Below are 27,906 nucleotides of genomic sequence, written 5' to 3'. Positions count from 1 at the left end.
GGAAATGATATGCTATAGGGGAAATAATAGTGAATTGGGAGCAGGAATCTAGGATTTTTATTTTGGCTCTGCCAGGTATTTTTGTGACCTTGAGCAAGTCTCTTCACCTCTCTGGGTCTCAGTTTCCTTAGTTTTAAAAGAATAGGTTGAACCAAATGATCTCTGCTTTTCTTTGGTTGTTAAATTCCAGGATCCTGGGGTTTTCTTTTATTATTTTTTATACATATCTTATGTGGCTCTTAGTATTTTACTATTTTGTTCTTGCGTTTTGGAGCTCACCACCATTTTAAGTAAAACTCTTTTCTAAAATTGATTTTTATATGTTTTTATATTTATACATTTTTATTTTTTATTTTATCCTTTTTTATCACTCTGTTTTACTCTTCATGTTTTAAAACAAAGGGTCATCTCTTAAGACCATTTAAAAAATCCCAATTCTTTTGTTAACTTTTACTGGGTTTTGATTTTCCAGAATTAGATCAGACCATTTTAGCAAAAGATCCATAAGTCCAAATCTTTATCCTCTGATCTCAAAGAACATCCAACCAACAAAAACACATTCCTTAGCTTTATTAATTCCTTACCAAATAACAAAGAATATACCACCCCAGTGTTAGGTAGATTGGACTGTTTAAATATGGAAGAATAAAATTATCAGAAAAGAAAGTCGGTATCATTTAAAACGATACCTTTATTTGGAAATCATGGGGAAGTTTTGGCAAACTATTTCTATTGGGTAGTTAAAACTATTCAAGTGAAAACCACTCAAGTAGCATTTGCAAGAAATTATATTCCCTCTCCCTGACTAACAAAGCAAAGTATATTCTGATTCAAGAAAACAGTCATGTAGGAAAGGTAAAGCCTACAGGAAGTACTCTTTCTCCTTGTGGACAAAACTATCTTAAGACCTAACTTGTTGGAGAAAGAAAAGAACATGGACTTTGGAGAATTCTAATAGGTTCCTGGTTATAACAAGGAGATGCCTCAGGGCAAAGAAAATGTCCTTTGGGGCTTCAACTCTCAAAACTGGCCCAGCTTTTCTTCTTCTTAATAGCTATTGTGCTCTCAGTTATTTTAAATTGTGTATTATTGAAATAACTGTGGATCCATTTTTATGACTTCCTAAAATAGGAAGGCAGAAACATTGCCTTCCTATTTTAGGAAGAAACTGAGGCCAGAGGGGTTAAGTACTTGCTCGAGGTCACACAGCTAACAAGTAGAGGAACTGGGAACAAATTCAGAAGAATGAGGCAGGGAATTGTGACTGCTTATGTTTAAAAAATAGTACCTGTTCTTCCTTTATTAAACTCATGTTTTAGGAAAAAAATAGGCATACTAAGAGTATTAAGGCCATGATTTAGTTATCTGGGGATAACTTGCTGTAAGGAGGAGGAACAAGGCCATGAAGGCTATTTGAGTCTCATTGAAAGAGATGCTGATGAACTTCTGTAGAGTTTTCCTCATCATGGAACTGTTAGCTATAGGGATTTATTCACATGCCACTATGAACAGGCTTTTAAGTAAATGAGACTATAAAATGAATTCTTTCCATAGAAACCTAAAATTTTAGGCATTCTCAAAAGAGTTTTATAATCATTACTTATGGAAGTCATACCATTCATTGACTTTTTCTGTAGATTTGAAGAAAATATTTATTTTTAAAATAAGGAACATAACATTGAGACAAATATAATCTGATTGCTGTCTTCCTCCACCGCTAAGATGATACAAGAGAGTATACATGGCAGGTCCACATAAAAGCTCCCATCATTTCCACAGGTGTCTTTATCCTAATCCACTAGCAATTTATACCTCTGCTACTTCATAATAGGAATCCAGGTTTAAACAGAATGTCTCAAAGAAAACAAATGGAGGAAACATAGTTAACAAATGTACATAGGGAGATAAAACTCCTGTAAACACCTATGATAATTTTCAGAAAGACACCCAGAATATTATGATGGGCCAACTAATTGACCAATATAAGGAATTTAAATATGTAGCTATTTAAGCTTAGTAAAATACTTTTCTAGAAAGTTCATATTGAAAATAGTTGTAGTAATTGCAGTCACTGAAGAAAGCATCCACACATTTTGTTAAAATATGGTTCTGAGATTATTCCAGTCTAACTTATTTCCGATATGGATGTATGGAGTTGAAATGATCTGCAGAAAATATAGCCTAAAATTATTTGTCAAAGTGTTCTAAATTATTTTCTATCTTACTTGTAGTCCTCTGATACTTTGGCAGTTTGTGCTAGGAGTGGTTGAGATCCCCTTATTTCAAGCCTATGTTTCAGAAGCCATAATCAAATACAAAGAATCTATTGATCATAAGTAAGCTCTGACCTACTACAGAACAATAAAAGCCTGTATATGTTTTAACATAAATGGAGGTCCAGTGTGATGTTATGAATATGCCTTTTTGGAGAAATATGTATATCCTGACTTTATCACTTGCTAGCTGTACAACTTGGGCAACTTCTTAATTTCCCTCATCTACAAATGAAGAGAAGAATAGATCCTACCTCATAAGACTGTTGAAAGGATTAAATGAGATAATACATTGAAAACATTTAGCTTGGCACATACTAAAAGCTCAATAAATATTTCCTACTATTAGTGCTACCACTTCCGCTACATTTCTTCATAAGCCAGTCTAAGGGATAGCACTTTGTTCAATATGCCCTATTTGGTAGACTGTTTTTATCATATACAAATTTTCTTTACTCGGATAGAAAAATTAAACCCTTTCCAGATTCCATGTCCATGTTCAGGTTTGAAGGTAGATACTGTTAGACATCTTTAGTCCATCAAATGTTTACTTTTGAAACCCTGAGCTGGAGGATCCTCCACATTTCCTTCCCTTTTTTTCTCTTGCCGTATTTATTTGGTCTCATGCCAGAAACTTATTGGAGGTAGTTCAAATTAGCATCCATTACAAATTAATCTAGAAGAGGTTGATTATTTATTATCAGGCGGATACATGAACCTTGGCAGTTTCAGAAACCATAGCTAAAGTGATCTTATAAAGTTCCAGTTAAATCAACACAGTGATGTGCTAGTCTCATGATGACTTTCATGAAATTACCTCTGAAATGCTAAGTATTTTCCCACTCAGAACCTCATTCTAACTCTATAACTTATACCAAAGATAACACTGTACCTGCTCTTAGCCTTATAAGTCTTACAAAAGCCCTTGGCCAAAAGCAATAAAGTTTGACCTGACCTAATCCTGGAGTCACAATGGATAATGTGTGTATTTTTCATTCAATAATTTAATGTGGAAATTAACTGCATGTGTCACATATTCCCCATCTTAAGTAGAGAGACTTTTATGGTTCTAATGTTACACAAAAATTAAATATGTAAGCACTCTTGTCATTTAAGACTCTTCACTTTCCTGATAGCTTAAATAAGTACTACAAAAGACTCCTTTGGAGAATTTGTTATTTTATAACATGGAAACCTGCTCCATGGATTTCACCCCCTATGGTCACAGAAATGATAGCAACAGATATTTTTTTCTTTCCCCTTAAAAGATTTGAAATAATTTTCCTACTCTGGCTTACTGTATTATTCTCTCATGATTGTAAATATGGGAAAAACACTGGAAATTTATAGAAAAATTTTGTTCTCCTTCTTTAGGTGTACTCTTGAGCATTTTCTACTCCTGGGCATGGGAAGAAAAGTGTCTCTCTACCTGGCCTCACTTTTTCCATAAAGGCTATCACTTCATGGTATCTTTTGTCTGATATGTCTTTTTCCATTGCCTCACCTTTTTTCCTCTGTATCCCATGAACTTTATTTTTTCTTTTAATTTTTTAAATTAAGTTTAATGTTTTGAATAGATCCATGTGGTTCAAAAACCAAAAGGTATAAACAGTGATACAGGGATAAGTCTCCCTCAATTCCTGGTCTGCCATCTTGTCAGTTTCCAGACTTGCCCTTCATAGGTATACACTGTTCTTAGTGTCTTCTGTATCCTTCCAGAGTTTCTTCATGCATACTGAAACAAATAGGAATACAGATCCCCACTCCCTCCCCCATTTTACACAAAAGATAGCGTATTATATGTATTCTTCTAAACTTTTTGTAAACTTAATTTTTCTTAGAGATTTTTCCATACAATACATAATGATTTCCACATGCTTTTTTATAGTTACTTTGTATGGTAATTTATTTAACTAGTTCTCTGTTGATAGATATTCTGTGTTTTACTCTTATAAACTGTATGTGATGTAATTTACTCTTTCAAACAATGATATGAATGATCTTGTGCATATTTTATATTATACATCTCTAAGTGCATCTGTAGGATAAATACCCCTAATAAGGATTGCTAGGTTAAAAGTTATTTGCATTTGTAATTTTGATAGATATTGCCAAACTGCCCTCTGTAAGAGTCATAAAAATTTTTCTTCCATCATCGTTATATGAGAGTGACTATTAGATTAGAGCCTAATCAACAGTTTATATTAAAACTTTTGGATTTTTGCCATTTGGAAAGGTGAAAAGTGATAGCTCAGGTCAGTTTTAAATTCCATTTCTTTAATAATGAGAGAACTTGAACTTCTTTTTATATGCTTAGGAGCCATCTGTGTTTCTCTATGAACTATCCTTCCTTCATTATTTCTTATAGATTTTAAAAGCTTGTCTATATGTTAGAAAGATGAACCTGTGCCTGTTGTATGAAGTTTTGTCTTTTTTATGTTGCTAAAGTTCTTTCTGCTGAAGATTTTTTTTTTTTTAAAGGGGTATTTTATTTATTTTATTTTTGGCTCTGTTGGGTCCTCGTTGCTGCATGTGGGCCCTCTCTAGTTGCGGCGAGCGGGGGCCACTCCCCACTGAGGTGTGCAGACCTCTCATTGCGGTGGCCTCTCCTGCTGCAGAGCACAGGCTCTAGGCACGCGGGCCTCACCAGTTGTGGCTCTTGGGCTCAGTAGTTGTGGTTCACGGGCTCAGTTGCTCCGCGGCATGTGGGATCCTCCTGGACCAGGGATCGAACCCACGTCCCCTGCATCGGCAGCTGGACTCTAAACCACTGCACCACCAGGGAAGTCCCTGAAGATATTTTTTTAATGAGGTTGAATTTATTCTAGATTTTGAGTCATGGTTATAAAGGCTGTTCCTATGTTAGTTGTAAAGGATTTCTCTCATGTTTTCTTCTAGAACTTTTATGATTATATTTTATTTACATTGAAATCTCTGATCTCTTTATAATTTATCCTGGAATAAACTGTGAGACATTAATTCAATTACATTTTATTTTTCTATTCAGTAGCCCTCTTATTGAATTGTACATCTTTTCCCCACTGATTCGTGATACCACTTTTATCTTATTTTAAATTCCTGCATTTAGAGCTACTAATGGATTTTCCCTTCTAACCTATAGACTTATTATGCTCCACTATTTCATTGTTTAATTATTTTGGCTTTATAATGGGTTAATATCATGACCTTTATGTTAACCTAATAATAATAATGACAGCATCATCTTACATATATATAGCATGGTATCATTTACAAAGCATTTTTGCTTATATTACTTCATTTGTTTTGATTCTTATAACATCACACAGGGCAGCTGAGACAGGTACTTCTGTCCTTACTTTGTACATGAAGAAACTGAAGCCCAGAAGAGGTGAACTGTTTTCCCAAGATCACAAGCAAAGCTAGTAGGTGGAAGAGTGATGACTTTTCTCTTAGTGCTGCCTTTGCCAATTCATAGTACACCTCTCAGAATATTTCAGATATTCCCTAAATACTTCTCTACACCAGAAAGGTTGTTCATTTCCATAGATTAACTCTGTGCTGTAGAGTTCTAAGTCTTGCAGATCATCAGCTTTATCTAAACTTCTTTGGATTGAAAAAGGGACAAAATCATGAAAATCATAGAATGTTAGAGCAGAAGGAGACCTGAGAGATCATAGACTATCCTGGTCATTTTATAAAAAGAGGAAATTGAAGCTCAGAGAAGCTGTGATCTCTGTGCCCAAGGTCATACAGTTTCTAAGAAGTCAGGGTCAAGTCAGAACTCAGAGATAGTTGTTTTCACTTGGTTTACTAATGAAGAGAAGGACAAAAATATTGTATGTACTTTACTGAAACTAATCATCTCCATATTTTTAAGCACCTCCAGGACCAGAAATGATAGGTGTGAATTCATTCATTCATTCATTCATTCATTCAACAAATAATCATGTACTACCTGTGCTTGTCATTGGGTTGATAATGGTGAACTAAAAATAGGCATAGTCCTTGCCTTCATGGAGAATATAGTCTAGTAAGAGAAACAGATATCAAGCAAATAATAGATGGATAAAGGCGTAATTACAAACTGGAAAAAGACTATAAGGGAAACTTACATGGTGCTCTGAAAGAATATAACAGGAAGACTTAATTATTTAGACTGTAGAGTCTGGAAAACATCCTGCTTTTCCCCCCACCCCCAAAACTGCCTTGCCACGTCGTCCTGAGGCATCTCTGTGGAGACCTAAGATTCCATGGGTCAGTTTGAAAACCACCCATCTAATCTTATTCCCTCATTTCTTCAGAGGAGAGAACTGTGGCTGAAAGAGGAGACATGACTTACCGAGGGATGTCACTTAGCTAGTTCGAGTAGAACCAGGATTAGAACAGCAGCCTCCTGACTTTTTGGTTAGGACCCCTCCTGCTGTATAATGAATGACCTCTTAGTGCAGACTCATGCTCAGCTACCGTAGTTTGCAATGACACCATCCTTCATGGATCATGGGCTCCCAGGAGACTGTTTTATTTTGACTTAAGTTATACCATGCCGTAATCAGCGCACTGTAGAGAACAGGCAAATCAAGATTTTGACAAACACTTGCCAATAAGGCTAGGTAGTTTTTATTTTATTTATTTAATTTTTGGCTGTGTCACACGGCTTGTGGGATTTTAGTTCCCCGACCAGGGATTGAACCCAGGCCCTCAGCCATGAGAGCGCAGAGTCCTAACCACTGGACTGCCAGGCAATTCCTGGCTAGGTAGTTTTTAGAATGTAGTTTATCTCATTTTCCTTGAGTGGGATATCAATTATTGTACTTAAAGGTGGGATGAATGTCCCTAAACCAAATGCACATTTTTAGAATTTAAACCACTTTGTAGAATATCCTAAACCCTTCCTTTGTCAATGGACAACTCTTTTTTGGCAATCAACAGTTTGACCTACGTTCTCCTGACCAATTGTTTCACTCCATCAGTGTAGTCCTTAGCACAGACTTAATCAGAAGTAGAAATGGTTGATCAGAATAGAAGAGATTTAACTCCATTTATTTAGATTCGGTTCATGTGTGTGCAGCACTTCTGTGTGCCCTGTGCTCATCATTCATGGATGTGTTTCCACTTACCACCTGGGACGGGGATTAGGCAGGGGCGATGGATTCTCAACTTATTTAGATGCTCTTTCTTGTAAATGAGAGCTCCTTCACTCATTATGCCTCCCCTCCTTTTCTTAATTTTATTTTTCTTTTCTTTGGGGATGGGGTAGAGTGGTAGAATAGGAGAGTTTTAATATTATTTCCCACGTCCACATTTAGCTATTTACAACTGTGTGACTCAGAAGTGATAGAAAAATCAAGACTGATTTTAAAATGGAGGAAAAATTACCCTTTTTATAAAGGGTTAAAGAATGATTACTGTATTAGATTTTAATTTCAAAAAATCAAAATTTCTTTTGTAGATGTGTTCTTGTTTGCTAACTTTCATGGCTGCATTTGAACACAACTTGATGTTTTGAGAATTTTTATACATATGCAAACCCTTGTCTTAAATACATCCAATAATTATAGTGCTTAATTTTAAAAAAATGGAGGAAAATTAGTAGAACTCTCCTTTTAAGAAATATTCCGAAGTGCAGGAAAGACTCTAAATACAGAGATATTCATGACAGCAGCACTTATAATAGTGAAATAGTTGGAAGCAACTTGAATAGCCAACAATCAAGAAAATATAGATATATTCCATATAATGGTAAATATGGATTAAAACAGTGCTTCAAAGCAAAAGTTGTAACATGGGGATGTGACGAGGAAAAGGCAGTACAGTATAGTCATTAAGAGTAGAGGCTCTGGGATCGATGACTGAGGTTCTGTTGAACTCTGGCGTGGCTATAGGACCTTCAGCAAGTTCCTCTCTTTGCCTTAGGTTCCCCATTCATGAGGAGAAGATGATAATTATACCTATTCTGTAGGGCTGTATGAGGTTTAGAAGAAGCAATGCTTGTAAAGCCTTGACCCAGTGCCTGGTACATGGCTTGACAAATGTTCACCATTATTATTAAATATATTATATCAGATTTAATGGATATGTCAAGAAATACTGGACATTCCTTCAAGGAGTAGATTTCTTTGAGATGTAGGATTAAGGGTGAGTGATTTGTTTCTTTGTTTAAAATTTCTGTTCTTTGCAATGTTCTGTAATTATTATGCTTGATTTTCCTTTTGTCCTTCCACCCTCTTTTCACCCCAGAAGTTTTTTTTTACCTTTACTGTGCTGCTCTGTGTTCCTCTGGGGGCTGACCTTTGTGGATACATCCCCCAGGGCCTTTTGCCTCCCAGCTTCTAGTTGGGCTCATCCAGTGCCTCAGTCTGGTGGTAGGTGTGTCCTTTCGCACAGCAACTCCTGACTGGTGTCCCCACTCCAGCTTTGCCCCTTACCCCTTCAGGAGCAGGGGTGATAACAGCTTCCCAATGTTGCGAGTCCTGCATGCTTTGCTATCTCTTGTTTATTTATGAGCCCTGATCAATCCTCTGTAAATAATCCCTTTCCTCAAAATTCAAGCTGAGTGTGTTTTCTGCTGGGACCCTGGATGATACAAGGAGCATACATAATTTTTATAATTGGAAAATTTGTACTTAAGCACAAAAGACCACCCCCACCTCCCACCTCCCAAAAGGAAGCACTCTTCACGATGTGGAGAGGCCTCTCAGTTTCCAGACTTCAGGGTGATTATTTTTGTTTCATTTTTGAGCCCTCACATGAAATTAGGCTTTAGGCTAGAACACCTATTTCTTAGAAAAACACACTTTCTCCTGGAGAGAAATTCTAGAAAGCAGTCGCGGGCTATTGACAAACTATAATGCTGCAAAGGGTTCTGGCCAAAAAGGAATCAAGGGAAAATCTCCATGGGGAGAAGGTGGCTCGGGAAGTGGCTCATCATCTGTAGTGCCAGCTGTGTGCCCAGTTGGGCAGTCATGGACAGAGCTGTGCCTTGAGTGGAGACCTGCCTCTGTGGCCACTGGAAACTCACCAGCCCCTGTGGCGTCTGGGCTCAGCAGCTGCCAGGCTCCCAGGGGGTAAGTGATACAGTTTGTTCAGTCCGGGGGTGGGTATGGTGGTAGGAGGTGGTGATGGGGCTGGTTGACGGGGAAAGCGGGGCTTGGCACGTTACGGTGCACGGCTCCACTGTTAGATCTCGATTGACAGGCTGACTTTTCCTCAGGAGGAAGTGTGGGGAAGAATCTCACAGTTGCAAGGCAATAAAGAGCTGCCTGGTGGGCCTCCCTCTCCGCCAAGAGGCTTCGTGGCTCCGAAGTTCCAGAGGGGTGTGCGATGGGGAGGAGGGAGAAATAAGCTGCTGTACGCAATAGTGATGTGATCACCCTTGCAGAAACTTTCCAGTGGCAAGTGTGTTGAAGACAGCGAGCTTAGGGGAGCCAGCATAGTACAGAAGAATGAAACTGAAGGCAAGGGGAGGGGCTCTGAGAAGAGAACTATAAACTACTTATAAAGGACAGGGATGAAGGGTGAGGCTCAATAGAAGAGGGGGTTGGACAAAGCCAGTTAAAAACTCCAGCCTCAACACTTTGGTCAGTGACAGGCCCTATTTTCCTTATACTGCGAACTGAATTCTTACGTGAGTGAGCTTAATTTTCTACACTAACCTCTAAGCCCCATTATCAAGGGGACTGTGTTTATTGTGTTCATTGTGACAATGAATTAATTGACTACCCACCATAAAAATGTTGAGCCCTGTGCCAAGTTCTAGGAACACAGAGATAAAAAGTCCCTGTTCACATGAGGCTTACAGTCTGAAGGGAGGGATAGGTATCAAAAACATGACCACACATTAACAACCTAGCTGCATATTAGAGCCATCTCATGGCTCTTGAAAAATATCTATGCTTGGGTTCCTACCCTGCAAAGACTCAGATTTGATTGGTCTTGGAATCGACCCTGGTATGGATCCTAAATGACTCTATTGTTCGACTTAGTCTGAGAATTCCTGTTCTAAATACTCTCAGGGTTTCATGAAACATTATTCCCATGAAACATCCAATGATGCTCAAGTTAAATTTGGGAAATAATTTATTATATGTATTAGATATTGAAGACTCCAATAAGTTCTATAGTAAAGAAACCTATTTAAACTTAAAAATATATCACAGAAGTAGAGGTGTTTGCAAGCCGAGACCACTACTTTGGAGAAAAGGTGAAAGACATGATAGAACTTATAATAGGCCTGATTTATATTAAATACTTGAAAATGCTTCCCTGAAGAAACTACTTATAATAGAGCCATGAGCAATCAGTGGGCAGAGAATGGGAGAGCAGTGTTCTAGGCAGAGGGATCATTGTTTTTTTAATTGAAGTGTAGTTGATTTACAATGTTTTGTTAGTTTCTGGTGTACAGCAAAGTGATTCAGTTATACATTTATATATATATGTATATATATTCTTTTTCATATTCTTTTCCATTATGGTTTGTCCCAGGAGATTGGATAGAGTTCCCTGTGCTGTGCAGTAGGACCTTGTTACATTTAGACCTATTCTAAACGTAATAGTTTGCATCTACCAACCCCAAACTCCCAGTCCATCCCTCCCCCACGCCCCTCCCCCCTTGGCAACCACAAGTCTGATCTCTGTGTCTGTGAGTCTGTTTCTGTTTCATAAATAAGTTCATTGTGTCGTATTTAGATTCCACATGTAAGTGATATCATATGGTATTTGTCTTTCTCTTCCTGACTTAGTTCACTTCGTATGATAATTTCTAGGACCATCCAGATTGCTGCAAATGGCATTATTTTATTCTTTTTTATGATTGAGTAATATTCCATTGTATGTATATATGTGTGTGTGTGTATGTGTGTATATATATATATATATTACATCTTCTTTATCCATTCATCTGTCGATGGGACATTAAGGTTGCTTCCATGTCTTGGTTATTGTAAATAGTGCTGCTGTGAACATTGGGGTACATGTATCTTTTCGAATTAGTTTTCTCCAGATATATGCCCAGGAGTGGGAATGCTGGATCATATGGCAACTCGATTTTTAGTTTTTTAGGGAACCTCCATACTGTTTTCCATAGTGGCTGCACCAATTTACATTCTCATTAACAGTGTAGGAGGGTTCCCTTTTCTGCACACCCTCTCCAGCATTTGTTTTTTGTACACTTTTTTTTTTAAGCAAAAAAGAAATTTATTGGAGGGATTTCTGGGACCTCACAAAATTGACAAGAAAGCTGAAGCACCAGACATGAAAAATGTGCAAGAGTGAAGAGGTCAGGCAGCTGAAAGCACAGCCGAGGTCAGGCCCCAGGAGCAGTATGAATGGGAAACCACTTGGCTCTGCTGCTACCACCATAAAAATCTCCAACTGTTTCAGGTTCTTTGTGTCACCAGGTCAAGCTTCAAGTCCTAGGTGGGGGCATCCAGTTGACTTAACTTAAAACATTCCCACAGCCAGGGAGAAGGAAAGAGAAGACATCCTCCTTTTAGTTTTTTTTTTTTTTTTTTAATGGGAAGTGGAGTCCTGCAATTCACTTAATTTGTGACTTATTTCAAGTAGCAGAAGTGTTCATATGCCAGATAATCCTCCTCCATTTTGGAATAGTAGACCAATTTCCACTTGGTAGTCAGGATCAGTTATGCCAGCTAACACCATAATTCCCTCCTTTGCCTGTTTTTCCAGAAGCATGAGGAATCTGACGTTCTTGAATGGCAGCTTTAACTTCCAATTCAGTGGAATCATGATTATATTACCTGGTGGAAACATTCTTCCTTCTAGAATTAAAACCACTACAAAAACTCCTCAAATCACAAAGGAAGCCAGCAGCATAGAAAGCAAAGAGGAAATGATCTGCTAATATTGGAGGGTCTCCTGGAGAGGTGGAGGGCAGCTGTGGCCCATTGCATGGACAAAGACACAGGCAGTGGCAGCCCTGGGAAGTTCTCATTGGTGTGAGTCCTCTCAGAGGCCGCCATTTTCTTAAGACCTGGCCCCACCCCTATTTGTACATCTCACACCAGTCAGAATGGCCATCATTAAAAAGTGTGCAAATAGGGGTGGGGTCAGGTCTTAAGAATATGGCGGCCTCTGAGAGGGCTCACACCAATGAGATTTGAATTTCTCTAATAACTAGTGATGTTGAACATCTTTTCATGTGCCTGTTGGCCATCTGTATGTCTTCTTTGGATAAATGTCTATTTAGGTCTTCTGCCCATTTTTTGATTGGGTAGATTTTTTTTGTTATTGAGTTGTATGAGCTGTTTGTATATTTTGGATATTAATCCCTTGTTGGTTGCATCATTTGCAAATATTTTCTCCCAGTCCATAGGTTATCTGTTCATTTTTTTTTTTGAATTTTATTTTATTTTTTATACAGCAGGTTCGTATTAGCTATCTATTTAATACATATTAGTGTGTACATGTCAATCCCAATTTCCCAATTCATCGCACACCCCACCTCCCCTGCTTTCCCCCCTTGGTGTCCATATGTTTGTCCTCTACATCTGTGTCTCTATTTCTGCCTTGCATACTGGTTCCTCTCTACCATTTTTCTAGATTCCACATATATGCGTTAATATATATTGGTTTTTCTCTTTATGATTTACTTCACTCTGTGTGACAGTCCCTAGGTCCATCCACTTCTCTACAAATGACCCAATTTCGTTCCTTTTTATGGCTGAGTAATATTTCATTGCATATATGTACCACATCTTCTTTATCCATTTGTCTACTGATGGGCATTTAGGTTGCTTCCATGACTGGGCTGTTGTAAATAGTGCTGCAGTGAACATTGGGGTGCATGTGTCTTTTTGAATTATGGTTTTCTCTGGGTATATATATGCCCAGTAGTGGGATTGCTGTGTCATATGGTATTTCTATTTTTAGTTTTTTAAGGAACCTCCATACTGTTCTCCATAGTGGCTGTATCAATTTACATTCCCACCAGCAGTGCAAGAGGGTTCCCTTTTCTCCACACCCTCTCCAGCATTTGTTGTTTGTAGATTTTCTGATGTTGCCCATTCTAACAGGTGTGATATGATACCTCATTGTAGTTTTGATTTGCATTTCTCTAATAATTAGTGATGTTGAGCAGCTTTTCATGTTCCTCTTGGCCATCTGTATGTCTTCTTTGGAGAAATGTCTATTTAAGTCTTCTGCACATTTTTTGATTGGGTTGTTTTTTTTTTAATATTGAGCTGCATGAGCTCAATATATATATTTATATATGTAAATATTTATATATTTTGGAGATTAATCCTTTGTCCTTTGATTCATTTGCAAATATTTTCTCCCAGTCTGAGGGTTGTCTTTTCGTCTTGTTTATAGTTTCCTTTTCTGTGAAGTTTCATTAGGTCCCATTTGTTTATTTTTGTTTTTATTTCCATTACTCTAGAAGGTGGGTCAAAAAAGATCTTGCTCTGATTTATGTCAAAGAGTGTTCTTCTTTTGTTTTCCTCTAAGAGTTTTATAATGTCCGGTCTTAACATTTAGGTCTTTAATCCATTTTGAGTTTATTTTTGTGTATGGTGTTAGGGAGTTTTCTAATTTCATTCTTTTGCATGTAGCTGCCCTGTTTTCCAGCACTACTTATTGAAGAGACTGTCTTTTCTCCATTGTATATCCTTGCCTCCTTTGTCATAGATTAGTTGACCATAGGTGCATGGGTTTATCTCTGGGCTTTCTATCCTGGTCCATTGATCTATATTTCTGTTTTTGTGCCAGTACCATATTGTCTTGATTACTGTAGCTTTGTAGTATAGTCTGAAGTCAGGGAGTCTGATTCCTCCAGCTCCATTTTTTTCCCTCAAGATTGCTTTGGCTATTTGGGGTCTTTTGTGTCTCCATGCAAATTATAAGATTTTTTTTTGTTCTAGTTCTGTACAAAATGCCATTAGCAATTTGATAGGGATTGCATTGCATCTGTAGATTGCTTTGGGTAGTTTACTCATTTTCACAGTACTGATTCTTCCAATCCAAGAACATGGTATATCTCTCCATCTGTTTGTGTCATCTTTGATTTCTTTCATCAGCATCTTATAGTTTTCTGAGTACAGGTCTTTTACCTCCTTAGGTAGGTTTATTCCTAGGTATTTTATTCTTTTTGTTGCAGTGGTGAATGGGATTGTTTCCTTAATTTCTCTTTCTGACCTTTCATTGTTAGTGTATAGGAATGCAAGAGATTTCTGTTCATTAATTTTGTATCCTGCAACTTTACCAAATTCATTGATTAGCTCTAGCAGTTTTCTGGTGTCATCTTTGGGATTATCTACGTATAGTATCATATCATCTGCAAACAGTGACAGTTTTACTTCTTCTTTTCCAATTTGTATTCCTTTTATTTCTTTTGCTTCTAGGCTAGGACTTCCAAAACTATATTGAATCATAGTGGTGAGAGTGGACATCCTTGTCTTGTTCCTGATCTTAGAGGAAATGCTTTCAGTTTTTCACCATTGAGAATGATGTTTGCTGTGGGTTTGTCATATATGGCGTTTATTATGTTGAGGTAGGTTCTCTCTGTGCCCACTTTCTGGAGAGTTTTTATCATAAATGGGCGTTGAATTTTGTCAAAAGCCTTTTCTGCATCTATTGAGATGATCATATGGCTTTTATTCTTCAGTTTGTTAATATGGTGTATCACATTGATTGATTTGCATATATTGAAGAATCCTTGCATCCTTGGGATAAATCCCACTGGATCATGGTGTATGATCTTTTTAATGTGTTGTTGGATTCTGTTTGCTAGTATTTTGTTGAGGAATTTTGCATATATATTCATCACTGATTTTGGTCTCTAATTTTCTTTTTTTGTAGTATCTTTGTCTGGTTTTTGTATCAGGGTGATGATGGCCTTGAAGAATGAGGTTGGGAGTGTTCCTTCCTCTGAAATTCTTTGGAAGAGTTTGAGAAGGATGGGCGTTAGCTTTTCTCTAAATGTTTGATAGAATTCACCTGTGAAGCCATCTGGTCCTGGATTTTGTTTGTTGGAAGATTTTTAATCACAGTTTCAATTTCATTACTTGTGATTGGTCTGTTCATATTTTCTATTCCTGGTTCAGTCTTGGAAGGTTATACCTTTCTAAGAATTTGTCCTTTTCTCCAGGTTGTCCATTTTATTGGCATAGAGTTGCTTGTAGTAGTCTCTTATGATGCTTTGTACTTCTGCGGTGTCCATTGTAACTTTTCCTTTTTCATTTCTAATTTTATTGATTTGAGTCCTCTCCCTCTTTTTCTTGATGAGTCTGGCTAAAGGTTAATCAATTTTGTTTATCTTCTCAGAGAACCAGCTTTTAGTTTTATTGATCTTTGCTATTGTTTTCTTTGTTTCTATTTCATTTATTTCTGCTCTGATCTTTATGAATTCTTTCCTTCTACTAACTTTGGGTTTTGTTTGTTCTTCTTTCTCTAGTTCCTTTAGGTGTACGGTTAGATTGTTTATTTGAGAGTTTTCTTGTTTCTTGAGATAGGATTGTATTGCTGTACACTTCCCTCTTAGAACTGCTTTTGCTGCATCCCATACGTTTTGGATCATCGTGTTTTCATTGTCATTTGTCTCTAGGTATTTTTTGTTTTCCTCTTTGATTTCGTCATTGACTTCTTGGTTATTTTGTAAAGTATTGTTTAGACTCCATGTGTTTGTGTTTTTTACGGTTTTTTTCCCTATAATTTATTTCTAATCTCAAAGCGTTGTGGTCGGAAAAGTTGCCTGATATGATTTCAATTTTCTTAAATTTACCGAGGCTTGATTTGTGACCCAAGATGTGATCTATCCTGGAGAACGTTCCATGTGCACTTGAGAAGAAAGTGTAATCTGCTGTTTTTGGATGGAATGTCCTATAAATATCAGTTAAATCTATCTGGTCTATTGTGGCATTTAAAGCTTGTGTTTCCTTATTAATTTTCTGTCTGGATTATCTGCACATTGGTGTAAGTGAGGTGTTAAAGTCCTCCACTATTATTGTGTTACTGTCGATTTCTTCATTTATAGCTGTTAGCTTTTGCCTTATGTATTGAGATGCTCCTATGTTGGGTGCATATATATTTATAATTGTTATATCTTCTTCTTGGATTGATCCCTTGATCATTATGTACTGTCCTTCCTTGTCTCTTGTAACATTCTTTATTTTAAAGTCATTTTATCTGATATGAGTATTGCTACTCCAGTTTTCTTTTGATTTCCATTTGCATGGAATATCTTTTACCATCCCCACACTTTCAGTCTGTATGTGTCCCTAGGTCTGAAGTGGGTCTCTTGTAAATAGCATATATATTGGTCTTGTTTTTTTATCCATTCAGCAAGTCTGTGTCTTTTGCTTGGAGCATTTAATCCATTCACATTTAAGGAAATTATCGATAGGTGTGTTCCTGTTACCATTTTCTTAATTGTTTTGGGTTTGTTTTTGTAGGTCCTTTTCTTCTCTTGTGTTTCCCACTTAGAGAAGTTCCTTTAGCATTTGTTGTATGGTTTTGGTTGTGCTGAATTCTCTTAGCTTTTGCATGTCTGTAAAGCTTTTGATTTCTCCATCGAATCTGAATGAGATCTTTGCCAGGCAGAGCAATATTGGTTGTAGGTTCTTCCCTTTCATCACTTTAAATATATCATGCCACTCCCTTCTGGCTTGTAGAGTTTCTGCTGAGAAGTCAGCTGTTAACCTTATGGGAATTCCCTTGTATGTTATTTGTCATTTTTCCCTGTTGCTTTTAATAATTTGTCTTTAATTTTTGTCAGTTTGATTACTAAATGTCTTGGTGTGTTTCCCCTTGGGTTTATCCTTCCTGGGACTCTTCTGCACTTCCTGGACTTGGGTGGCTATTTCCTTTCCCATGTGAGGGAAATTTTTGACAAAAATCTTTTCAAATATTTTCTCAGGTCCTTTCTCTCTCTCTTCTCCTTCTGGGACCCCTATAATGTGAATGTTGGTGCATTTAATGTTGTCCCAGAGGTCTCTTAGGCTGTCTTCATTTCTTTTCATTCTTTTTTCTTTATTCTGTTCTGTGGCAGTAAATTCCACCATTCTGTCTTCCAGGTCACTTATCCGTTCTTCTGCCTCAAGTATTCTGCTATTGATTCCTTCTAAGGTATTTTTCATTTCAATTTTTGTATTGTTCATCTCTGTTTGTTTGTTCTTTAATTCTTCTAGGTGTTTGTTAAACATTTCTTGCATTCTCTCAATCTTTGCCTCCATTCTTTTTCCGAGGTCCTGGATCATCTTCACTATCATTATTCTGAATTCTTTTTCTGGAAGGTTGCCTATCTCCACGTCATTTAGCTTTTTTTCTGGGGTTTTATCTTGTTCCTTCATTTGGAACATAGTCCTCTGCCTTTTCATCTTGTCTATCTTTCTGTGAATGTGGTTTTCATTCCACAGGCTGCAGGGTTGTAGTACTTGTTGCTTCTGCTCTCTGCCCTCTGGTGGATGAGGCTTTTCTGAGAGGCTTGTGCAAGTTTCCTGATGGGAGGGACTGGTGGTGGGTAGAGCTGGGTTTTGCTCTGGTGGGCAGAGCTGAGTAAAACTTTAATCTGCTTGTCTGCTGATCGGTGGGGCTGAGTTCTTTCCCTGTTGGTTGTTTGGCCTGAGGCGACCCAGCAGTGGAGCCTACAGGCTCTTTGGTGGGGCTAATGGTGGACTCTGGGAGGGCTCATGCCAAGGAGTCCTTCCCAGAACTTCTGCTGCCAGTGTCCTTGTACCCGTAGTGAGCCACAGCCACCCCCACCTCTGCAGGAGACCCTCCCACACTAGCAGGTAGGTCTGGTTCCGTCTCCTACAGGGTCACTGCTCCCCCGGTACCTGGTACGTGCACTACTTTGTGTATGCCCTCCAAGAGTGAAGTCTCTGTTTCCCCCAGACCTGTCAAAGTCCTGCAGTCAAATCCTGCTAGGCTTCAAAGTCTGATTCTCTGGGTATTCCTCCTCCTGTTGCCAGACGCCCAGGTTGGGAAGCCTGATGTGGGGCTCAGAACCTTCACTCCCGTGGGTGGACTTCTGTTGTATAATTGTTTTCCAGTTTGTGAGTAGCCCACCCAGCAGTTATGGGATTTGATTTTACAGTGATTGCGCCCCTCCTACCATCTCATTGTGGCTTCTCCTTTGTCTTTGTACATGGGGTATCTTTTTTGGTGAATTCCAGTGTCTTCCTGTTGATGATTGTTCAGCAGTTGGTTGTGATTCTGGTGCTCTCACAAGAGGGAGTGAGCGCACGTCCTTCTGCTCCGCCATCTTGAACCAATCTCCTCTGGCCTCTTCTTCTATGCTGTTAATCTTTATGAGCCTACTGGAGGCTGGAGGAAAGAGTTCATTCCTTGGTTTCTCCAGCTTCTAGAGGCTGCTTGCATTCCTCTGCTTCTGTGTCCCTTCTTGGTGTCCGTTCATTTTGTTTTGGGTTTCCTTTGCCATGCAAAAGCTTATAAGTTTGATTAGGTCCCATTTGTTTATTTTTGCTTTTATTTCTATTGCCGTGGGAGACTGACCTAAGAAAACATTGGTATGATTTATGTCAGAGAATGTTCTGCCTGTGTTCTCTTCTCAGAGTTTTATGGTGTCATGTCTTATATTTAAGTCTGTAAGCCATTTTGAGTTTTTTTAGGTGTATGGTGTGTGGGTGTATTCTAACTTCATTGATTTACATGTGGCTGTCCAGCTTTCCCAACACCACTTGCTGAAGAGACTGTGTTTTCTCCATTGTATATTTTTGCCTCCTTTGTCAAAGATTAATTAACTGTAAGTGTGTGGGTTTATTTCTGGGCTCTCTATTCAGTTCCACTGATCCATATGTCTGCTTTTGTGCCAGTACTATCCTGTTTTGAATACCATAGCTTTGTAGTATTATCTGAAGTCTGGGAGGGTTATGCCTCCAGCTTGTTCTTTTTCCTCAGAATTGCTTTGGCAATTCTGGATCTTTTATGGTTCCATATAAATTTTAGGATTATTTGTTCTAGTTCTGTGCAAAATGTCATGGGTAATTTGATAGGGATTGCATTAAATCTGTAGATTGCTTTATCAATGTTTTTTATTTCTCAGCGTATAAGTCTTTCACCTTGGTAAGGTTTAGTTCTAAGTATTTTTTAATGTGATTTTATGTGATTTTTATGTGATTTTACTTTCTCTTTCTGTTATTTCATTGTTAATGTAAAGAAATGCAACAGAGTTCTGTATGTTAATCTTGTATCCTGCTACCTTGCTGAATTCGTTTATCAGTTCTAGTAGTTTTTGTGTGGAATCTTTAGGGTTTTCTATATATAATATCATATCATCTTCATATAATGACAGTTTTACCTCTTCTCTTCCAATTTGGAAACCGTTATTTCTTTTCCTTGTCTGATTGCTGTGGCTAGAACTTCCAATATTATGTTGAATAAAAGTGGTGAGACTGGGCATCCTTGTCTTGTTCCAGATTTTCGTGGGAAAGCTTTCAGCTTTTCACCATTGAGCGTTATGTTGGCTGTGGGTTTGTCATGAATAACTTTTATTATGTTCAGATGTGTTCCCTCTTTACCCACTTTGATAAGAGTTATTATCATGAATGGATGTTGAATTTTATCAAATGCTTTTTCTGTATCTATTGAGATGATCATGTGGTTTTTGTCTTTTCTTTTGTTGGTGTGGTTTATCACATTGATTGATTTGCATATTTGGAACCATCCTTGTAACCCTGGGATGAATCCAACTTGACTGTGGTGTATGATCTTTAATTGTGTTGTTGGATTCAGTTTGGTAATATTTTGTTGAGAATTTCTGCATCTATATTTATCAAAGATATTGACTGTAATTTTCTTTTTTGGTATTTTCTTTTTCTGTTTTTGGTATCAGGGTGATAGTGGCTTCATAGAATGACTTTGGGGGTGTTCCCCCCTTTTCAATCTTTTGGAAGACTTTGAGAAGGATCAGTATAAGTTCTTCTTTGTATGTTTGGTAGAATTCCCCAGTGAAGCCATCTGGTCCTAGACTTGTTTGCAGGGAGTTTTTTTTTTTTTTAAACAGACTCTATTTCACTTCTAGTGATTGGTCTGTTCAAATTATCTGTTTCATCTTGATTCAGTTTTGGTGGACTGTATGCTTCTAGAAACTTGTCCATTTCTTCTAGATTGTCCAATTAGTAGGCATATAATTGTTCATAGTATTCTCTTATGGTTTTTTGTATTTCTGCAGTATCAGTTGTTATTTCTCTTCTTTCATTTCTTTTTTTGTTTATTTGGGTTCTCTCTCTTTTCTTGATGAGCCTGGCCAGAGGTTTGTTGATTATGTTTACCCTTTCAAAGAATGAGCTCTTAATTTTACTGATTTTTTTCTATTTTTTTTAATCTCTATTTTATTTATTTCCTCTCTGATCTTTATTATTTCCTTCCTTCCACTGACTTTAAGTTTTGCTTTTTCTAATTCTTTTAGGTGGTAGGTTGGGTTGTTTGTTTGAGATTTTTCTTGTGTTGTCAAGGAAGGTCTGAATCGCTATGAACTTTCCTCTAAGAACTGCTTTTGCTTCATCCCATAGATTTTGTATGGTTGTGTTTTCATTATCATTTGCCTCAAGGTATTTTTAATTTTGCCTTTGATTTCATCACTGACCTATTGGTTTTTAGTAGCATGTTGTTTAGTCTCCATGTAATCTTTGTTTCTCATTTCTCTTTTTGTGGTTGATTTATAGTTTCATGCTGTTATGATCAGAAAAGATGCTTGAAATCATTTCTACCATCTTAAATTTGTTGAGGGGGTGTTTTGTGTCCTAGTACATGGTCAATCCTAGAGAATATTCCATGTGCACTTGAAAAGAATGTATATTCTGGTTTTTTGGGGTGTAATGTTCTGAAAATATAAGTCTAACTGTTCTGTTACATCACTTAGGATATCTGTTGCCTTATGGATTTTCTGTCTGGAAGATCTGTCCATTGATACGAGTGGGGTGTTTAAGTCTCCTATTTTATTGTATTTGGCAAAGGGATCATCACGTGCAAAGAACATGCAGCGAGGGAAATGGTTTAAGATCAGAAAGAAGGCCAATGCCACTGGAATGTAGGAGGTGAAGGGAAAAATGAAAAAGACAAGATTTCTGCCTTCAAGGAACTCCTCATACCTTAGAGAAAAACATTCCAAAAACTCCTTATTACTCTATGGATCTATGCTTTTCCAAATATAACAGGAAGAAGACATCAGTGTCAGGAATAACCCTTCACTAGCTGATATAAAAACCCAATTTCATGTTTGTCCTTACCTAGCTTACATAATTTTTTGAAATAGCAGATACGCTTTCATAAGTTGTTGGCTTAGGCTAATGCTAGTATTAGGTCATGTTTACTGAGCATACAGCGTGGCTAAGAAAGAGAACTGACTTGGAGATTGAATCAAGATGCCAAACTGACACATGCCTGCCTACCGTTTTTCTCTCCAAATCTCTTAAAAGATAAACAAGTTATGTAAAAATATATCAATTATTTAGAAAACAAAAAAGTGAGCCATACATACCCATTTCTCTCCTCCTCATTTCCTCCTTAATTTCTAGCAACCACTAATCTGTTCTTTACTTTTATAATTTTGTTATTTCAAGAGTGTTATATAAATGGAATAATACACTGTGTAGCTTTTGAGGATTGGCTTTTTTACTCAGCATAATTCTCTGGAGGTTCATCCAGGATGTTGAGTATATCAATAACTTTGTTCCTCTTTATTGCTGAGTAGTATTCAATGGCATGAAGGTACCACAGTTTGTTTAACCATTCATCTGTTGAAGGACATCGGAATTGTTACCAGTTTGGGGCTATTACAAATAAAGCTGCTGTAAACATTTGTGTACAGGTTTTTATATGAACACAAAATTTTCATTTTTCTAGAATAAATGCCCAGTAGTGCAATTGGTAAGATGTATGGTATTTTCATATTTAGTTTTTTAAGAAATTGCCAAACTGTTTTTCGGAGTGCCTGTATAATTTTACATTCCCACCAGCAATGTATGGGTGATCCGATATTTCTGCATTCTGGCCATTTGGTGCTGTCACTATTCTAAATTTTTTGCTACTGTGATATGCATGTAGTAATATTTCTTTGTGGTTTTAATGAGCCTTTCCCTAATGGAAACCTAATGAGTTATTATTATACAGTGGAACATGAGCAGAGTGTATTCTGAGAGGGAAAGTAAAAACTACTCTTGGGAAAATAGGTACCACCCTGAAAGGATCATTTGAAATGAATTTTGAATAAGATAATGGTAAGTAAGGTAAGAAAGAAAAAAATATAATTAGAGATTTGAGGAAAATACATAGGAAAGGAAATATAATCAAAGTATACTACTTGAGTTTGCAATGTCAAAAACTTAAACTCATAATAGTATAAGCATTGTTGCCTTAACTAAAAATAGAAATATAATTATATTGAGAGAATAAGAAAATGTAGATGAGTGTGGTATTGTGAGAGAGTTAAATTCTTTTCTGTTATAATTCTAATTGCATACGTAAGACCGGTAATTGCTAAATCAAAAAATAGCCATAGAAGCTTATTGATTAAAGTAGACAAGTAACTATGAGAAGTAGAGGAGTTAAAAAGAGGCTGGCTCGGAGGGGAAGAAGGATGGTAATAATGGAGCAAATAAGGGTTGTTTTTTCATTATAAATAAGCCTTTCAGTACAAATATGCTTTTTAATACTATTCTTATAAGGATATATCACTTTGGACAAAAAAAAAATTAAAAGTGTGTAGAAAGAGACTCTCAGAGTAAATAAATTTAACTCTATACTTTTTACAAGAGACAAATGTATTTCAAATGTCATGGAAAGGATGAAAATAAAAAGATAGAAAAGACAGGAGGCAAATGGAACCACAGAAAGCAATGTTAATTACAAACAGAAACTGAGGCAAACAGCATTAAGCAAGACAAATAAAGCAGCTTCTCAGAGATCAAAGATTAAAGGGACAAGTACTTTAGAAAAAAACAGGGATTTAAATAACACACACATACATTCCCGCTTTATACCCAATGGGGTTTACACATTCTTTTCAAACACCAAGTATGGTACATATCCATGATTCATTGGTTAGCCACAGGTAAGAATTAAAAAAAATCTCAACAGGGTACAGTCCACATTTTAAAATTTTCTTATTGTAATATAATACAATTAGAACTTAACAATAAAACTATGGCAAAAAATATGGCCAGTTAGAAGTTTAAGATAACTCATCTAAAAACTTTGGTTGAAGTGGAAATGAAACAAATTATAAACTATTTATTAATAAGTGATCATTATAGCAATGCATTTTAAACTTTTTGGGTATGGACAAAACAGTAATCAAGGGAAAAATATAGCCTTAAAATCCATGAATTAGAAACAAAAATAAATAAAGAAGTAAATTAGGTTTTCAAAAAAAAAAAAAAAACTAGGAAAGAAGTAATAAAGTAAACCCATGGAAAGCAATAGGAATTGGCAAAGCTAAAGCCAAAAATTAATAAAATAGAAAATAAGCAAGAAGCACATTTTATGAATCAAAAAAGTCAATTCTTCAAACAAACCAATAAAATAGACAAATGATCAACAATTCTAAAAAAAGGGCACAAATACATGACTTTTGAGGTTCTAAAGGGTCTCTAACCACAGGGGAGATTTAAAAATTGTGTTCAACACTATATCAATAATCATAATCCAATTGAAACTTCTGTAATTTGGTAAAAGATATCTACCAGAAGATTACAGTAGACATCATACTTAATAGTAAAATATTAGATGCATGTTGACAAAAACAGGTCAGAGAGAAGAACACCTACTATCCCAGTTACTATACACAATATAATGGGAACTAGAATTCACATTGATTCTGGTTAATGAAGGAGATCTGAAAAAGAATGCAAAGTATTAGGAAGGAAGGGACAAAATGATCCTTTCTTGAAGATGAAATGACAAAAAATATTCATGAGGTGCAGGACAATCTACTGGGAAAAAAAAAAGCTGTTACTAAGAGAGTTCAGTAAAGCAGTCAACTAAAGATTGTTTTAAAATTACAATAGCTCTTCTACTGTCCCACAATAGCCCATTAGAGAATATCTTGAAAAGAGAGTTCATTTATAATAGCCACAAAAACTGTAAAATATATCCAGCATGAAACTTTACAGGAAAGAAGACCAATAAATAAATAAAATTATTAAACTTTCCTGAATATGTAAAATTCAACTTTATTAGGAAGACATGTCATGGATGGGAAGTCTTTCCAAATTAATTTAGGAATATGATGGTATCTCAATAAGATTTAAAAAATTAAACTTGACAAGCCAATTCTAAAATTCATTTTGAAGGGAACATATTACCGCAGGGAGGGACTTGCTATACCAGATGTTAAAATATACTATGAAGTTATTATATGGCATTAGCATAAGTATAGGCAGATCAGTGAGACAGAGTATGTGAATACATAAACATTTCCACTTCCAGTTTACAATCCCAGAAAAAAAATATTGTCACAGGTAAGAGACACATACTAGGATTGCAACATTATATAACAGGAAAAAAATTGAAACCACCTATGTTCATCAGTGGGAGAATGATTAAATACATTATGGCATCTCTGTCTATGGAATAGCAATACTATACAGCTATTTAAAAGAATGAAGATCCAAACACACTGACATATGTATACTGTTGGACTGAAAAAAAAATCTAGCTGTGTAACTAGACAAATAGTATGATATTTATATTAGAGCACACAAACAAAACTATACATCCATGTGTATATACATATATGTGTACGTGCATCAAGAAAGGGTTTGTAAGGGTATACATTAAACTCATAACAGAGATTAACTTGGTGATAGGGATGTGACCTTGGGGGAAGGGTAAATCTCGACTTTTTTTTTGAAATTTTTATTTTTCATTGGAGTATAGTTAATTTACAGTGTTGCATTGGTTTCACGTGTACAGCAAACTGATTCAGTTATACATGTACATATATCTATTCTTTTTCAGATTCTTTTCCCATTTAGGTTATTACAGAATATTGAGCAGAGTTCCCTCTGCTATGCAGTAGGTCCTTGTTTGATTATCTGTTTTATAAATAGTAGTGTGTATATGTTAATCCCAAACTCCTAATTTATCCCTCCCCACCACTTTTCCCTACAAAGGCTTTAATAATTTGCTATTAAAGCCTTTGTAGGGAGGAATTAGGGTGGCAGTTTCTAATCTGTGAGGGAACAAGATGAGAAGAGAGGTGGGGAAGGGCATCATCCAAACCAGGGTACTGCCCACATGCACTGGAACAACTACAGAGGCATCACGTCATTGGCAGACTCCAAAGTGTGACCACTTCAAGGCTTGCTTTTGAAAAAAAGCTAGAAAATAATTCATCCTGCAGATGGAAAATAGATGCTGCACTGCACCTGTTAAAGGATACCTTCCTATCCACCCCTAACCCTGCAAAGAGCAGTAAAATCACTTTTGAAAATGTTTTCTGCTTTGGGCCTACTGGGAAATGACATATCCTCTGCAAATGAGAGCTCCAGGTAGGTCACCCAAGGTAGCGAGGAGAAAATGTGGAATGAAGTTCTGGCAATTGTCCAAAGCATCAACGTATCTGAAATAACTCTAGTTTCGCTCTGTAAGCCATGAAACCTGGTGAGATGGGACCAAAAGATGCAAGCACTCTTTGAGTCCAAGGAGGAAACACCTAGAAACAGACTGTAGCTCTCTTAGCTTCATTTTTCTGTTTTCAGGGAAGATGCAGGCAGAAAAGTCCAGGGGGTCTCACTCAAAACTGTTTTCTGGGTTTTAAGCTGAAATTTACACCTTTAATCTCCAAATTGTGATGGCAGTTGGCCTGGTGCATTGCCCTCGGGGCCTGAAGAAGGTGTATAAAGAGATGCTCTTTAAAATATTTCTGGATATCAACAAACTTTTTTTTGAAAAAAGAAAACCCAAACCAAACCAAAACAAAACCCAGCATGTTGATGAGTTGAGTGTAAATAAGAAGAAACAGAAAGATTCAGATTTTCTTTCAAAAACTGGCTTAAGCATGAAGGGGGAAAACATCCAGGTGTCAAAATAGGCTTGAGGTTTTGCTGAACCCAGAAGTTCTGGGGAACGGTATGAGATGCTTTTGCCAAACCCTAAATAATGCAGGGTTAAACCTTCCCTCTAACCAATTAGATAATTGCCATTTCATTCTGTGGATTTAATTGTTTCTTCTCTTTTAACGCAAACAAAATATCCTTGTCTCAGGGTAATTTTGCTAATATTTTCATAATTAAATAATTACTTCAACCCTGAATGAAAAACTGTCCTGCTGTCTCTAGGTACAGTAGTCTGGCAGCTGTTTTAAATAACCCTTGAGAGCAGTCAGGTTAAGGACTCAATTTATGACCTTATACATTAACAGAGGGAAACCTACTCCATAATGCAACAGACAATTCTATTTATAATGCTTAATTAAGCCCCTCCAGTCACTAACAAATCCCATCTGTGACCTTTCATTTCAACCTCCCCCAAATGCAAGTCTCCTGAGATGATAGGTGTTAATATGTGAATGTTGATAGAATTTGCTGGCATTATGGTCACATATTATTTACCTGATGGTCTGGATAAATTAGCTCCTGATAGCTCACTAATCAAATGTAAGAAAATGTCAAGTTGGGCAGCATTGATGAAACCCTTTATCAAAGCCCTGCAGAGAGGTAGAAAGAAAGGAAAATGCCCATGTCTAACATTGCCTGCAAACACTTGCTCTGAATTTCAGAAAGTCTTGGCAACCAAGAGGAAGTATCAGAATTGTATTGAAGGATGGCTGTGGGCAGCCATTCTTGGTGGCTTCATTTATTTGCTGTTGCTAGTAGCCTCAGGCTGCCTTCTCTTAGCTTGATACAGAAAACCCAAAGTGATAACCAATTCAATGCTGTTTTACCTAAGATATTACAAACACAGTGGAGTTATCTGGAAAATTCCAAGTAACTCAGAAAGCTACAGGGTGTGGGTAGACTAATGTTTGTAGACATAGGAGTGTCTCCTGGAAACAGGCTCTAGAAGGGGAAAGGAAGCACATATACTACTTGGACATTTTTGTGGCCCAAGGGAGTAGTAGTGACCTGAACACAGAAATTCTTGGACTATGGCCTGGCATCTTGGAATATGTGCGGAGAGTCTTATCAGATTTTAGGACCGTTCAGGGTATTTCCATATGTAGAATCAGCATAATGTGATACTTGTGGCTCTGCTGCGAGTCTTTAGGCAAGTCCTTAATTTCATTGCTTCAGTTTTCTCATCTGCAAAGTGGGAACCATATAGTACCTACCTTATAGGGTTGTTGTGAAGAATAAATAGAGTTAATACATATATAGGCTTTAAACAGTGCCTGGTGCGTAGTAGGCACTATGTAAGCCTTGGCTGTTATCATCATAGCATCTCCATAAAATCTTTCTCCTGTGGGCTCTCTCCTTTCCCAGTGCTGCTATAGCAGCCAGGTCAGGCTGTTGTGACCTCTCTCCTGAATAGCTTCCTAATTCATTTCCTTATTCTAAATCCATACTCTTCCAATACATCATACACAGTGTTTGCACTTAAATCTTTGAAAAGTCTACTTCTGCTCTTGTCCCTATCTTATTCAGTGGTCCACAGAGTTCATCACATAAAGTCTAAATTCCTTAATCTTGATTTCAAGCCTCATTCTACCCCTTCCTCCTAACCCTAGTTTCACTTT

The 27,906-nt window shown here is 36.9% G+C and overlaps 1 protein-coding gene across 1 annotated transcript in view; it reads right to left on the bottom strand.

The window, feature by feature from the left end:
• ANKFN1 (ankyrin repeat and fibronectin type III domain containing 1) overlaps positions 1–27,906 on the bottom strand; it is a 155,668-nt gene that overhangs the window by 92,730 nt on the left and 35,032 nt on the right. The gene's annotated exons all lie outside the window — the stretch shown is intronic.

The sequence above is a fragment of the Balaenoptera musculus genome, chromosome 20 (genome assembly GCF_009873245.2).
Source record: "Balaenoptera musculus isolate JJ_BM4_2016_0621 chromosome 20, mBalMus1.pri.v3, whole genome shotgun sequence".
Classification (NCBI taxonomy): domain Eukaryota; kingdom Metazoa; phylum Chordata; class Mammalia; order Artiodactyla; family Balaenopteridae; genus Balaenoptera; species Balaenoptera musculus.
The sequence above is the reverse complement of the archived record's forward strand: the minus strand, read 5'-3'. Positions and strand labels throughout refer to the sequence as shown.